Below are 12905 nucleotides of genomic sequence, written 5' to 3' on the forward strand. Positions count from 1 at the left end.
CATAATGCAGAACTTATATTCCCAAAAAAGAAAGAATTCACACTGGATTTTAAAGTGTCCAAGGATTGCTTAACACTTTTATTGGAAAATAATGTAAAAAGAAATTTTAAATTAAAAGCAATGCTTTTCTCAAAATTCTCATGCTCTGAGTGGCAAAAACCATCAATCACATCTAGTACTTTGGTGGTCAAATAGAAAGCTAAAATGAATAAGCTATTTTTGAAGCCTGGTTTTCAAGTTATTTTAGCTGAGCTATTGAAAAGTATTGCAAGGCATGTTTAGCATATATTGGATTGCTTTCTGTCTAGGGGAAAGGGTAGGGTGGAGAAAGGGAGGAAGAAAAATTTGGAACACAAGATTTTGCAAGGGTGAATGTTGAAAACTTTCTTTTCATATATTTTGAAAATAAAAAGCTATTTTAAAAAAGAAAAGTATTGTAAGGACAAATGCATTTAAAGCATTACTGATTTTAGATAATGTCCTAGATTATCCAACTATACTGTATGTGAGAATATGAGCATATAAATTCACCAGCCTATTTATGAAGATTTAAAGAGAAGACAGTTCATGGTGCTAAAGTGTTTTAAATGATAATGATGACATATCATCAGTGTAGGTTTATTTCTCGGTATAACAATAGGAATTTTTTAATTTTAAAAAATTTGTTTCCTATAACTTATTTTGTTATAAAATTTTGTGAGAAATATTTTATCATTTGCTGTTATATTACATTAATAAACAACTTATTTAAATTTTTTCCATTGGATTCAAACTATTTCAAATAACACAAATTCAAATAATGCAGTCACTTCATAGGATTCATTGTTCATAGTAATCATGGCTTAGCTGTATTTCATCATTGTTTATCACCTTTCAATTTCTCAGTAGACATTTACTTTTCTAGACTTCTTGATTCTTCTGTTTGCATTTTAAACTTGGTACTCAATCCTGGCCTTTTCATAAGAAATACATGGAAATTTTATTAAAGCTTTATTTCCCCACTCCTCCCCCAAAGTATCATACTTATTTTTGTAGAGTAATCTACAAATAGAATACAATATAATCTATTCTTGGATATAGGCTTTTATTTTTTGCCTTTTACATATTGTATTCTGAAGTTTTCCCTTCTTAATAGTAGTTTTTGCTGTTGTTCATCCTTCATTTTCAAAAAGGACCAGTAACATCACAGAACAATATCTTGACTCATGTATGATTTGGATTTAAGTGGAACCAAGATGTGTAAAGTCATCAGCAAAGTATCTTTGCTGGAATCATTAAGGTCCAGTGGCAAGACAAAAGTCCAGATGACTGATGATGGCCAAGGAAGCAGTGGATGACCTTGGTATCTTTGGTATCTGACTGAGCTTTTAGCATTCTACAACACCTGCTTAAGCAGCTTTCCTGGCTGTTGGAATAATTTTTTTTTCATCTGTCCATTTTGCCAGTGGAAATCTTTTAAAATTTGGGATAGAAATCTCCCAACTCACTGACAGGCTTGAGACCCATAAGTTACCCTTAACATGGTTTATCCCATCTATTAAGATAGTTTTACCAGGATTCCCACTGCACATGCTTCAGCTTCTTGGAACCACAGGTTGCTTTTGCTACGAGTTATATTTTCCTGACTAGGATTGGTTGGTATTTGAATTCTTTCTTTCTGGCTATTTGGATTGTTTTCTTTGACTTAGAAGTTCTGGGTTTTAGCTTTGACATTGTTTGGGATTTCTTTTAGCAGGTAGACTCAAAATGCCAGTTTTCCTAGAATATAATTGTGAGATTAACAACAGCATCCTGGAAAGTTCTCCAGTCTGTGTACCTGAGTTAATATCAGTCTCTCTGGCAGGCTCTCTACGCTAATGCCAACAGACTTCTTCTTGTCCTTTTTTATGATCATATACTAACCAAAGATAATTGTTATTGTTTTCTTTGGAGTTCTTGATCATTATTCAATCTAATGTCACTTTTACATATTTGAACATATGAAAGAGATAGTCTTCTTTATGACCTATTATATCACTATCTTAACCAGAAGACAAAAATAATTCTCTGTACTACATGACATTTTTATTAAAACAAAATACTAAGAAAGGAGATATTATAAATAAATGTGTAGCCCATAAAAGCTTTGGGAATCTTTATCCACACTCCTACTTCCACTGTCAAGTTGGGTTTCCAGAAGGCTGACTGTATCTGACCCTCACAATTTTAGTGAGATTTGTCTCTGTTTTCATACCAATATATACTTCTTAAGATTATTTGTCAATGCCAGTTAATATCTCTCCTATATCATTGATTTACCCATCAATTAGTGTTCCAATATCACTTGACTAATTAGAATAAATTAACATTTACAAAGGGATAATTAACTGAGAGAGGAGGCAATAATAACATTCTCCCTGAACTGGAGGCAGATTCTTTCTTATAGCACTTTGGTGTCTAGGGAGAATGCACTCAAATTTAAAGAGGCTACTGCAAAACATTCACTCCACAAGTTCACTTTCAAGTGTGTCATACACTGATGGCTGCCTTCAATCTACAGCTATCCTAGGTCAAGCAAGTTGCCCCTCCCGCTTGGTCTCAGTTACTACTGACAAATTCAGGTATGGACTCCAATTCTTGGACTTTTGGTGGTATCCTGAAAGATTATCCTTTTATGACTCTCACACTCCTTCACTCCTTCACCCAAGTCAGGAAAGAATAGATAAAGCAGTGATGGAAGCAATGGTAAAGCCATAGACTCAAGGCTTCATGTTGATCCAAATGGGAAGAATAGGCTGCTCCCTACCCTGAGGCTTACAGTAAATATTTTCTTCTTATTTAGTTTCAGCCACACAAGAAAGAAGGCTGACTTCTGCAATTTAGTCCCCTTTTGAATACATACTCAGTTTTGCCTTAGCAGTCAATTAAGAGTCCCTATCTTCACAATGAGGTAAATGGGCAAGAAATTTGCACATGCTCCAAAGCATACAAGAGATACCAGATGCTTTTCATAAGAATGGGTTCTCATTGGCCAGTTCTCAAAATGCATTTTAAAATGCAGTAGCATAAAATGTCCTTTTTAAGATCACAATTCTATTAAAAATATGATTAAAGGGCAGCTAGGTGGTGCAGTGGATAAAGCACCAGCCTTGAATTCAGGAGGACCCGAGTTCAAATCTGGTCTCAGACACTTAATACTTCCTAGCTGTGTGACCCTGGGCAAGTCACTTAACCCCAGCCTCAGAAAAAATAAATAAATAAAAAATAAAAAATATGATTAATACAGGGAACACAAACAATATATATATATATATACATATATATATATATACATATATATATGTACCTAAGTAGAGAATTAATAAATGGTCAAGCAAAAATCATAGAAACAGTTAATAACCATGTGAAAGAGAATAATGAGATAACATACTAAATTCTGAAATTAATATAAAGCAGTTCTCAGAAGGGGAAAACATGTATCTTTGAAAACATACATTAACAAATTAGAAAAAGAGAAGATTAATGAACTGAGTATGCAACCAAAAATTGAATTAAGTTCCTTTAGTTTTAAATCTACCAGACAAGGATCTTACATTTAACTACTAGGAGTTAAACTATTGTTTACATTACCCTCTAAAAATGGTATTATTTTCAGTCCTCTATGTCACTTTTTCAGCTATTCTGCCACTGTCACTACAGAATCAAGATGAGGCCACCAGGATTGACATTCATTTTCTATTTTCTTTGCTTTCTGAGTTGTGATAGCCAAAGAATTCATCACCAAGCAACCAGCCTTTTGATGATATACTTCTTTGTACTTAACTAGGCTGGTTCTCAGAAAACAAACAAAAATCTGTTTCTAGACTATCCTAGAAACTTTTCCATCATGGTAGAACTTAATACAATTTACATTCCATAGCTACTTTCTAAACTACCTTCAGAGGTCAAATTTCATTGTTTACTTCTTGCTTAATTTCTTCCAGTACTTTTTAAAATCCCTATGGTCTTGCCACTTTTTTTATTTAAGGTGATGATTGTAGTTGTGGAATTACTCTCTTCTGATTTCCTCCTTTTAAAATTAATGTTATACTGGAAAATGAGTGTGGACCACAACAATAGCATTTGTACTCTTTCTGTTGTGTTTGGTTGCATTTTTGTTTTTCTTCCCAGGTTATTTTTTACTTTCTTTCTAAATCCGATTTTTCTTGTGCAACAAAATAACTGTATTAATATATATACACATATTGTATCTAACATTCTTTAACATGTTTAACATGTATGGGACTGCCTGCCATTTAGGGGAGGGGGTAGGGAGAAGGAAGGGAAAAGCTGGAACAGAAGTTTTTGCAAGGGGCAATATTGAAAAATTACCCATGCATATGTTTTGTCAATAGAAAGCTTTAAAAAAAACCTGATGCTATTTCTTTATTGTGTTTGGCATTATCTTCCATTTAATCATATTTACACTTTCAGTTCTTAGATTGTAACTTTGTGCCAGAGTTAGAAGTTGTCCACCAACCTAGGCACTCATGGACAGGTTAGGTACATTCTGTTTGGTCCCTAACCCTCTGTAGGATAGATGCTATTAGCATTGCTGTTTCTATATGGGGTGACTGAAACTACCTCTCCTCTGCCTCAATCTTTACTTTCTGTCTTCATTTTCTTTCAAGAAGTTAGATCATGCATTGGATAATGTGTTGGGGCTGTAGTAGACAAGACCCAATTTCAAATATGACTCAAAAATTTACAAGCTATGTTATCTGGGAAAATCACTTCATCTCTGTCTCCATCATTTTTTAACTGCAATATAGGCATAATAACAAGACTTGTCTCAGGGTTGTTATAAGGATAAAGTGAGATACTGTTTAAAGTGCTTAGTATAGTGTCCAGCACATAGATGTTTAATGAATGAATCCCCACTTTCCTTCTTTTGAGTATCACTGAAAGAGCTAGCCTCAATCCATTTCCCTTTGCAAGTTATATTCAGGAAATAATATTATGCCTAGGCTGTTCAAAAGTGAGCTAATCTCAGGCCTTCTTTTAAGCTCTCCTTAAAGGTTAAGATATGTGGACATTGTTTTTTTCTGTTTGTTTGTTTTTTAATAGTTTTTATTTACCAAATATATGCATGGGTAATTTTACAACATTGACAATTGTCAAACCTTTTGTTCTAATCTTTCCCCTCCTTCTCCTCCTCCCAGATGGCAGGTTGACCAATACATGCCAAACATGCTAAAGTATAAATTAAATACAGTATATGTATACATGTCCAAACAGTTGTTTTGCTGTACAAAAAGAATCGGACTTTGAAATAGTGTACAGTTAGCCTATGAAGGAAATCCAAAATGCAGGCGGGCAAAAATAGAAGGATTGGGAATTCTATGTAGTGGTTCATAGTCGTCTCCCAGAGTTCTTTCTCTGGGGGTAGCTGGTTCTGTTCATTACTGCTCTATTGGAACTGATTTAGTTCATCTCATTGTAGAAGAGAGCCACGTCCATCAGAATTGATCATCATATAGTATTGTTGTTGAAGTATACAACAATCTCCTGGTCCTCATTTTACTCAGCATCAGTTCATGTAAGTCTCTCCAGGCCTTTCTGAAATCATCCTGTTGTTCATTTCTTACAGAACAATAATATTCCATGATATTCATATACCACAATTTATTCAGCCATTCTCCAATTGATGGGCATCCACATAGTTTCCAGTTTCTGGCCACTACAAAGAGGGCTGCCACAAACACTCCCACACATACAGGTCCCTTTCCCTTCTTTAAGATCTCTTTGGGATATAAGCCCAGAAGTAACACTGCTGGGTCAAAGGGTATGCACAGTTTGATAACTTTTTGAGCATAGTTCCAAATTGCTCTCCAGAATGGCTGGATGCATTCACAATTATGTGTGGGCATTGTTTACCCTGTTTCCTGCTGTAGTCCCAAGTACTAAAAGGAGTGCTCAGATGCACCCGGTTTTTATGCACAGTGACCTATTAGAGCAGATTCTGTCTCTTTCTTTTGTTCTAACAATTCAGAGATTAAATTTGTTTTCAGATCTAATTACAGGTGATTGGGCTTGCTTCCTTGATAACAACTCCTCTTCCAGAGCTACAGGTCTCAGACTCTTCTACTAAAGTTTGTGCTGGCTCCTTTAAAGTCTCAAATGTTTCCCAGGTGACCTTTTTTATAAAGTTGTGGAGTATAATATAAGAATAGCTTATTTTTGTTTCTCTTCATGTTCTCTGTGATTGATTTTTCTGGGGTCTTTTTCAAATATTTTTCATGGAATATGTGGGAGGATTAGGTTCCTCTACAATTTTTCATTGCACTGTTTTAATTTTAAGTATAATAGTACCAAGTACAATGCAGGACATGTAACATTATTGAATGAATGAGTGATAATGAATTCAAAAACCAAAGACAGAGCTAAGATGTAGAAGAAAAGCCAGGAAGTTGCCTGAGCTATTGCCAGCTTCTTTTAGAAACAATGTGAAATCAAGCTTCTAGACAGATTCTAGAACAATAAAACCCACTAAAAATGGAGTGAAATAATTTTCCAATTTAAGATAACTTAGGAGGACTTCAGAAAAGGTCTGGTGATGTCCAGGAAAGCCAGTACAAGGTTCTTAGCCATAGCACAGATCAACAATTGAGGATCCATGGCCTTAGCATAGCAGGCCAGCTGTGAGGCCTCTAGGCCCAGTGCAGAAGGCAAACTGTCAAGTTTTGGATTCAGGGTACAACAGGTATGACTAAGCTGGGTCAACCCAATGCAGTGGATAAGTCACCAGCTCTTAAGGCACACAGAAAGTCGGTGACTAAGTCCCTTACCTCCATCACAAGAAGTTTGGGACAGTGCCCCCATACCTCAGGAATAATGCTCAATTTTAAAAGTCATGAAGTAGACTAGAAAACTATCAAAAAGCAGAATCCCTAAACAAAGAAGGCTACTATGGTGATAGGGAAGGTCAAAACACCAACTCAGAAGAGGACAATCTCAAAATGTCTACATCCAAAGCCTCAAAAGGAAAAATAAAGTGGTCCTAAGTCAAAACAAGTCATCTTAGAAGAGCTCAAAAAAGGGATCCCCCCCCAGGCTGGGGTTAAGTGACTTGCCCAGGGTCACACAGCTAGGAAGTGTTAAGTGTCTGAGACCAGATTTGAACTCAGGTCCTCCTCAGGTGCTCTATCCACTACGCCACCTAGCTGCCCCCAAAAAAGGGATTTTTTAAAAACAAATAAGAGAGGTGGAAGAAAAAATAGGAAAAACAATGTTATGGGATATGCAAAAGGGAGTCAATAGCTTGGAAAAGGAAAAATAAAAAAATGATCGAAGAAAACAATTCCTCAAAAAATAGAGTTGTCCAAAGGAGGGAAAAATCCACTGCAAAAAACAATTCTTTAAAAAAGTAGAAATGGCCAAATGGGAAAAGAGGCACCAAAGCTAACTGAAGAAAATAATTCCTTTAAAATGAAGAAAATAATTCCTTAAAAATTAGAATTGGACAAGCAAAAGGTAATGACTCTGACTCAAGAATTAGTCAAAAAAATAAAAAGAATGAAAAAAATAGAAGAAAATATAAAATACCTCATTGAAAAAACTATTGATCTGGAAAATAGATAAGGACTTTACATGTAAAAAAATATTTATAGCAGGTCTTTTTGTGGTGACAAAAAAAAATGGTTTGGAATGCCTGCCAGTTAGAAAATGGCTGAATAAATTGTGATATGTGAATGTTATGAAATACTATTATACTATAAGCAGATAGATTTCAGAAAAAAAAAAAAAACCTGGAAAGACTTGCAAGAACTGAGGCTGAATGAAGTGAATAGAATTAGAATAACATTGTATACAGTAAGAGCAATAATGTGTAATGTTCAACTATGGTAGACTTAGCTCTTCTTAGCAATTCAATGATCCAAGACAATTCCAAAATGCTGATGATGCATTGTGGAGTATGAATGCAGATTGAAGCATACTATTTTCATCTGGGAAGGATTGTTTTTTCTTTCTCATGATTTTTTCCTTTTATTAATACTAGCATATCTAATGTAGAAATGCGTTTAATATGATTGTACATGTATAACCTATATAATATTGATTCCTATCTTAGGAAAGAGAAAATGAAGGCGGGAAGGAAAGAAGGAAGGAGAAAAATGTGAAATTTAAAATTTTATTTTAAAAATGAATGCTGATAACTATCTCTATATGTAATTAGAATAAAACCAAAATGCTATTTAAAAAAATAAATTTGAAACCCTCTAAAGGGACTTAGGATTTAAACTTTGAGATCTTCTTGAATAAGATCATATTCTTATCCTATAAAATATTCATGTATCAATAGATCAACAAGCATTTATTAAGTACTATTGAATGGCAGACACTGTGTTGAGGATACAAAAACAAAAGGGAAATAGTTCCTGCTCCCAAGGAACTTCCATTCTATTGTAAAAGATAACATATACAGCTATAAGTAGTAAATACTTTAGAAATAGAGGGGCCTTGAAAATTAGTAGCATCAAGAAAAGCTTCACATAAAAGGCAATGTTTAAGCATCTTAAAATAAGAGATTATAATAAGGGAGGTAAGGAGATAGCATTCTAGGCATGGGTGTTTCCAATGTAAAAATACATTGTTGAAAGATATACAAAGAATAGCAATGTCAATTTTTCTAGGTTTTAAAATCTAAGATGGAGAGTAACATATAATAAGGCTGGAAAAACAGATTGGGACTAGGATATAAAGGACTTGAAAAGCCAAATAGAAATTTATAGTGATCCCGGACCAAACTGCAGTTGTTGATGTTTATTGTTTTAGATGTATGATGTGTTTTATAGAGATGATTTTCTTAAGGAAAATCACTTTGATATCCAGGGTAAGAATGGATTTGAATAGGGAGAAAAGTGACATGGAGACCATTTGGGAGGCCATTGCAATAGGCTTAAAAGAAGGGATTAATTAAAATAAAAATTGAGGGGGATATAGATGAAAGAGGTGGCATGCAGGGAGAAATGGCAAGATTTACAACTGATTGGATATTCAGAAAGAAAAGAGTAAGGAATGCTGAGATTGTGACTCTGAGAAATGGAAAACATGTTAGAGCCCTCAACAGAAATAAGACAATTTGAAAGAGAGGTGAGTTTGGGATGAAAGACATTGACTTCTACTGTTGATTCCTTGAGTTTGAGTTGTCTCTGGGTCATTCAGTTTGAAATTTTCAATAGGCAGTGGGCGATGTAGGAGTATAGTTTAGAAGAGAGAGAGAGAGAGAGAGAGAGAGAGAGAGAGAGAGAGAGAGAGAGAGAGAGAGAGAGAGAGAGATCCATAAATAATCAGCAAAGAGGGGAGCTAGTTGGTGTAATGGATAGAGCACCAGTCCTGAAGTCAGGAAGACCTGAGCTCAAATCTGATCTTAGACACTTCCTGGATGTGCGTCCCTGGGCAAGTCACTTAGCCCCACTTGCCTCAGCAAAAAAAAAAAAAATAAATAAAATAATAATAATAATAATAATAATAATAATAATAATCAGCAAAGAGATGAAAAAATTAGACCCTTAGGAGTTGATTAGGTTACCAAGTGAGAATACATAGAGAATAAGACATTAAAAGCATACCCTAAAACATGGAACAAAGTTAGAACCAAAGATTATAAATAGAGAGCTATATGGCACTTTAATGCAACATCTTATTTTACATATACACTAAGGTGTAAGACACATGAAGTGACTTGCCCAAGATCACATATGAAGTAAACATGAGAAGTAGAATTTCAACCCAAGTTTTCTGGCTCCTGAAATTCTTCAGAAGATATGCTTCTTCCTCTTAATTTAATTTTAGTCCCCACCATCTTTAAGTTTAATAGTTCATAACCCTTTCCTTCATATAAACAAGATAAGGTGGGAAGGGTGATAAAGATGTTACTTCTTTTTGCAATAAGATACATTTTCTATGTTATTAATCTTTTTTATTAAAGCTTTTTTATTTTTCAAAACATATGCGCTAATAATTCTGCAGCATTAGCCATTGCAAAACCTTGTGTTCCAATTTTCCCCCTTCCCTCAATCTCTCCCCTAGATGGCAAGCAATCCAAAATATGTTAAACATGGTAGAAATATATGTTAAATCCAATATATGCATATATTTATACAATTATCTTACTGCACAAGAAAAATCAAGTCAAACCAGAAAAAACTAAGAAAATAAAATGCAAACAAACAACAACAACAAGAGTGAAAATGGTATGTTATGAATCACACTCAATTCCCATAGTCCTCTCTTTGGGTATAGATGGCTCTCTTCACCACAAGATCATTGGAACTGGTCTGAACCATCTCATTGTTGAAGAGAGCCATGTTCATCAGAAATGATCATTGTATAATCTTGTTGCGGTGTACAATGATCTCCTGATTATGTTCATTTCACTCAGCATCAGTTCACGTAAGTCTCTCCAGGCCTCTCTGAAATCATTCTGCTGGTCGTTTCTTATAGAACAATAATATTCCCATAACCTTCATATATCATAACTTAATCAGCCATTCTCCAATTGATGGGCATCCACTCAGCTTCCAGTTGATTGCCACTACAAAAAGAGCTGCCACAAACATTTTTGTACATGTGGGTCCCTTTCCCACCTTTAAGATCTCTTTGGGTAGAAAGCCCAGTAGAAACACTGCTGGATCAAAGGGTATGCACAGTTTGATAGTTGTTAATCTTTTTAAAAACTGTAAGATGAATTTAGTTTAATAATGATTCTCAAAGCCTAAAGAAATGTGGACAGATCTGAAATCTGCATACTCCCTAACTATAGAGAGATTGTGACCACTTTGTGCTTTTGATTTCACGATTCATAAAATGAAAAGAATTATACATCTACAGAAACTTCATGCAAGAGATGGCACTGATTCTTCTTCCTAGCAAAGCAAAGCAATGTATTTCCCATTATGTCCCAAACTCTGTTAGCTTATTTTAAATTTGAAGGCAAACAGCTATGTGTCAAGAAAGTCACACAGTGCTCTAACATTCCAGGGAATTACTACACTATCCCACCTCTATGTGAAAATATGGGTTATAAACAAGACACTGGGACTAGTATGAGCTCTTTGAGTCATTGGCAAAGAAGCATCCTCATACTTAAATTAACTCTTGAATTGCAAACTTGTTATACCACAGAGATTATTCTTGGTCTCCAAAGGATACAAATTCAAATGTGTATACTGAGGTATTGTCAAACACACAATATATTAAATGAATTCCAAGATAATGTCAAGCATATTTGTAGTGGGAACAATGTCCTAATCTCTGTTTTTATGCAAGCTTTTTCACTTTAAAAAATTGGAAGAATCCTTGAGATTTGATTGAGTGATTAAAGGTGCAGGCTGCTGACTTCACTTCCTGGTTTTCTAAATACAATACAGCTGAGAATTCCAGGCCACTGATGCTTCCCTGAAAAAACATGATGGTCAACTCAGACAAAGGACCTTGGCTTAGCTGAATCAATTTAGGATATTCTCAAAACATGTCCTTGTTTAATGTCTCTGTCCTTCTGTGGCTATGTAAATCTCATTCTGTTAAGTTGAACATCCTATGAATGTCTCATTTCATTTTAGTAGCAAATATAAACTATCATCAGACTGCCTGAGTCAGGCCCAGCGTAGAAAATGTCTATCATTCAGAAAAACAGTTCACAAATGCTTGTTTCCAGATCATTAATATAATAGTCATGTCTTACTGACAGTTTAAGTTGAACTAGAAGATCTTTGAGATTCCTTCCAATTTTAAGATTCAGTGCTTTTGGAGAATTTGATAAATTGCTTTATCTAAAAAGAGGTAAGAGTTACTAGGGGACACATAGTAAGTTTGGGGCAAAAGTTGGCCCAGTGGATAGAATGTTGCTTTCTAGATTCAAAAAGACATAAGATCAAGTCTAGGCTCAAGCACTTGCTGTGTGATCCTAGCTCCTTCACCTAAACTTCTGCCTTAGTTTCCTCACCTGTATAAAGGGGAAATAACAGCAACTTCCTCTCATACTTGTTGTAAAGACCAAATGAGAAAATATCTGTGAAGTGTTTTGCACACTATGAAGCACTATATAAATATTAGTTATTGTTATCATGATTGTTTGCCAAACTGAGTTGTCTTTTTTTTAAGATTCATGGTTGGGGAAAAAATTGAGAAACATGCTGCTTAATCAGGTGATCGTCAAATTCCAGATATTCTTTCAGTTTCTGGAACTTTGCTCACCATAATTACTTCTTAAAAACAATTGATCTTTTGTTCTTAGGCCTAAACTCAGAATGCTTGCTGACTTCTGGAAACTCATGGGATCAAGACTAGAAGGGCCAGTGCAAATTTTCTTTAAAAGAAGAGAAGGAGGGAGGGAGAGAACTTGGAACTGAAAAGATTTAAAAAAAAAAAAGAAATGAAGAAAAAGAAACAGAAGTCTCAGTGGGAATTTTTCCTCTTTTTGTCTTTTGTCTTGATTCTGTGGTATGCACAGCCTAAGCTACAAAAGGTGGTAAGCACTAAGAGGAGCAAGAAAATTCCATTAACTTAGGAATACTATGGTTCATTGGTCCTCACAGCCAAGGTATTTAGTATCTTGCGTAGTTGTTTTTTCCATGTGAGTTTCCAGGACTCTGAAAGCTAGACTTTCTGGCTCCTACTCCATGGGATGTAGCCTGATTTGTCACCCTTCCCCTTTTGAAAATACACTGTGTGCAGATGGAAAAGGGGAACACAGGAGGGAGAAGGAAAAGGTGGGGAATCAGGTAAATTACTTCTAAAAATAAAAAGAATGTACCCTGGATAAATCTGGAATAAAGCCATACCTGAGGACATTTTTGGTCTTAACATTATGTGGTAACATTCTTAAATCTCCTTGGGTTGACCCTACCAAGACAACCTTTAAAAGGCCTCTCTTCCTGCTCAAG

General features: G+C 35.0%; 1 long non-coding RNA gene across 1 annotated transcript in view; it reads left to right on the plus strand.

The window, feature by feature from the left end:
- Nucleotides 1-12343, plus strand: part of LOC141561291 (uncharacterized) — an 84786-nt gene extending 72443 nt beyond the window's left edge. The window contains exon 3 of the long non-coding RNA XR_012488010.1: nt 12257-12343. This is a non-coding gene — a long non-coding RNA (uncharacterized LOC141561291). The remainder of the gene's footprint in view (nt 1-12256) is intronic.
- Nucleotides 12344-12905: the final 562 nt, after the last annotated feature.

The sequence above is a fragment of the Sminthopsis crassicaudata genome, chromosome 3 (assembly GCF_048593235.1).
Source record: "Sminthopsis crassicaudata isolate SCR6 chromosome 3, ASM4859323v1, whole genome shotgun sequence".
Lineage (NCBI taxonomy): Eukaryota > Metazoa > Chordata > Mammalia > Dasyuromorphia > Dasyuridae > Sminthopsis > Sminthopsis crassicaudata.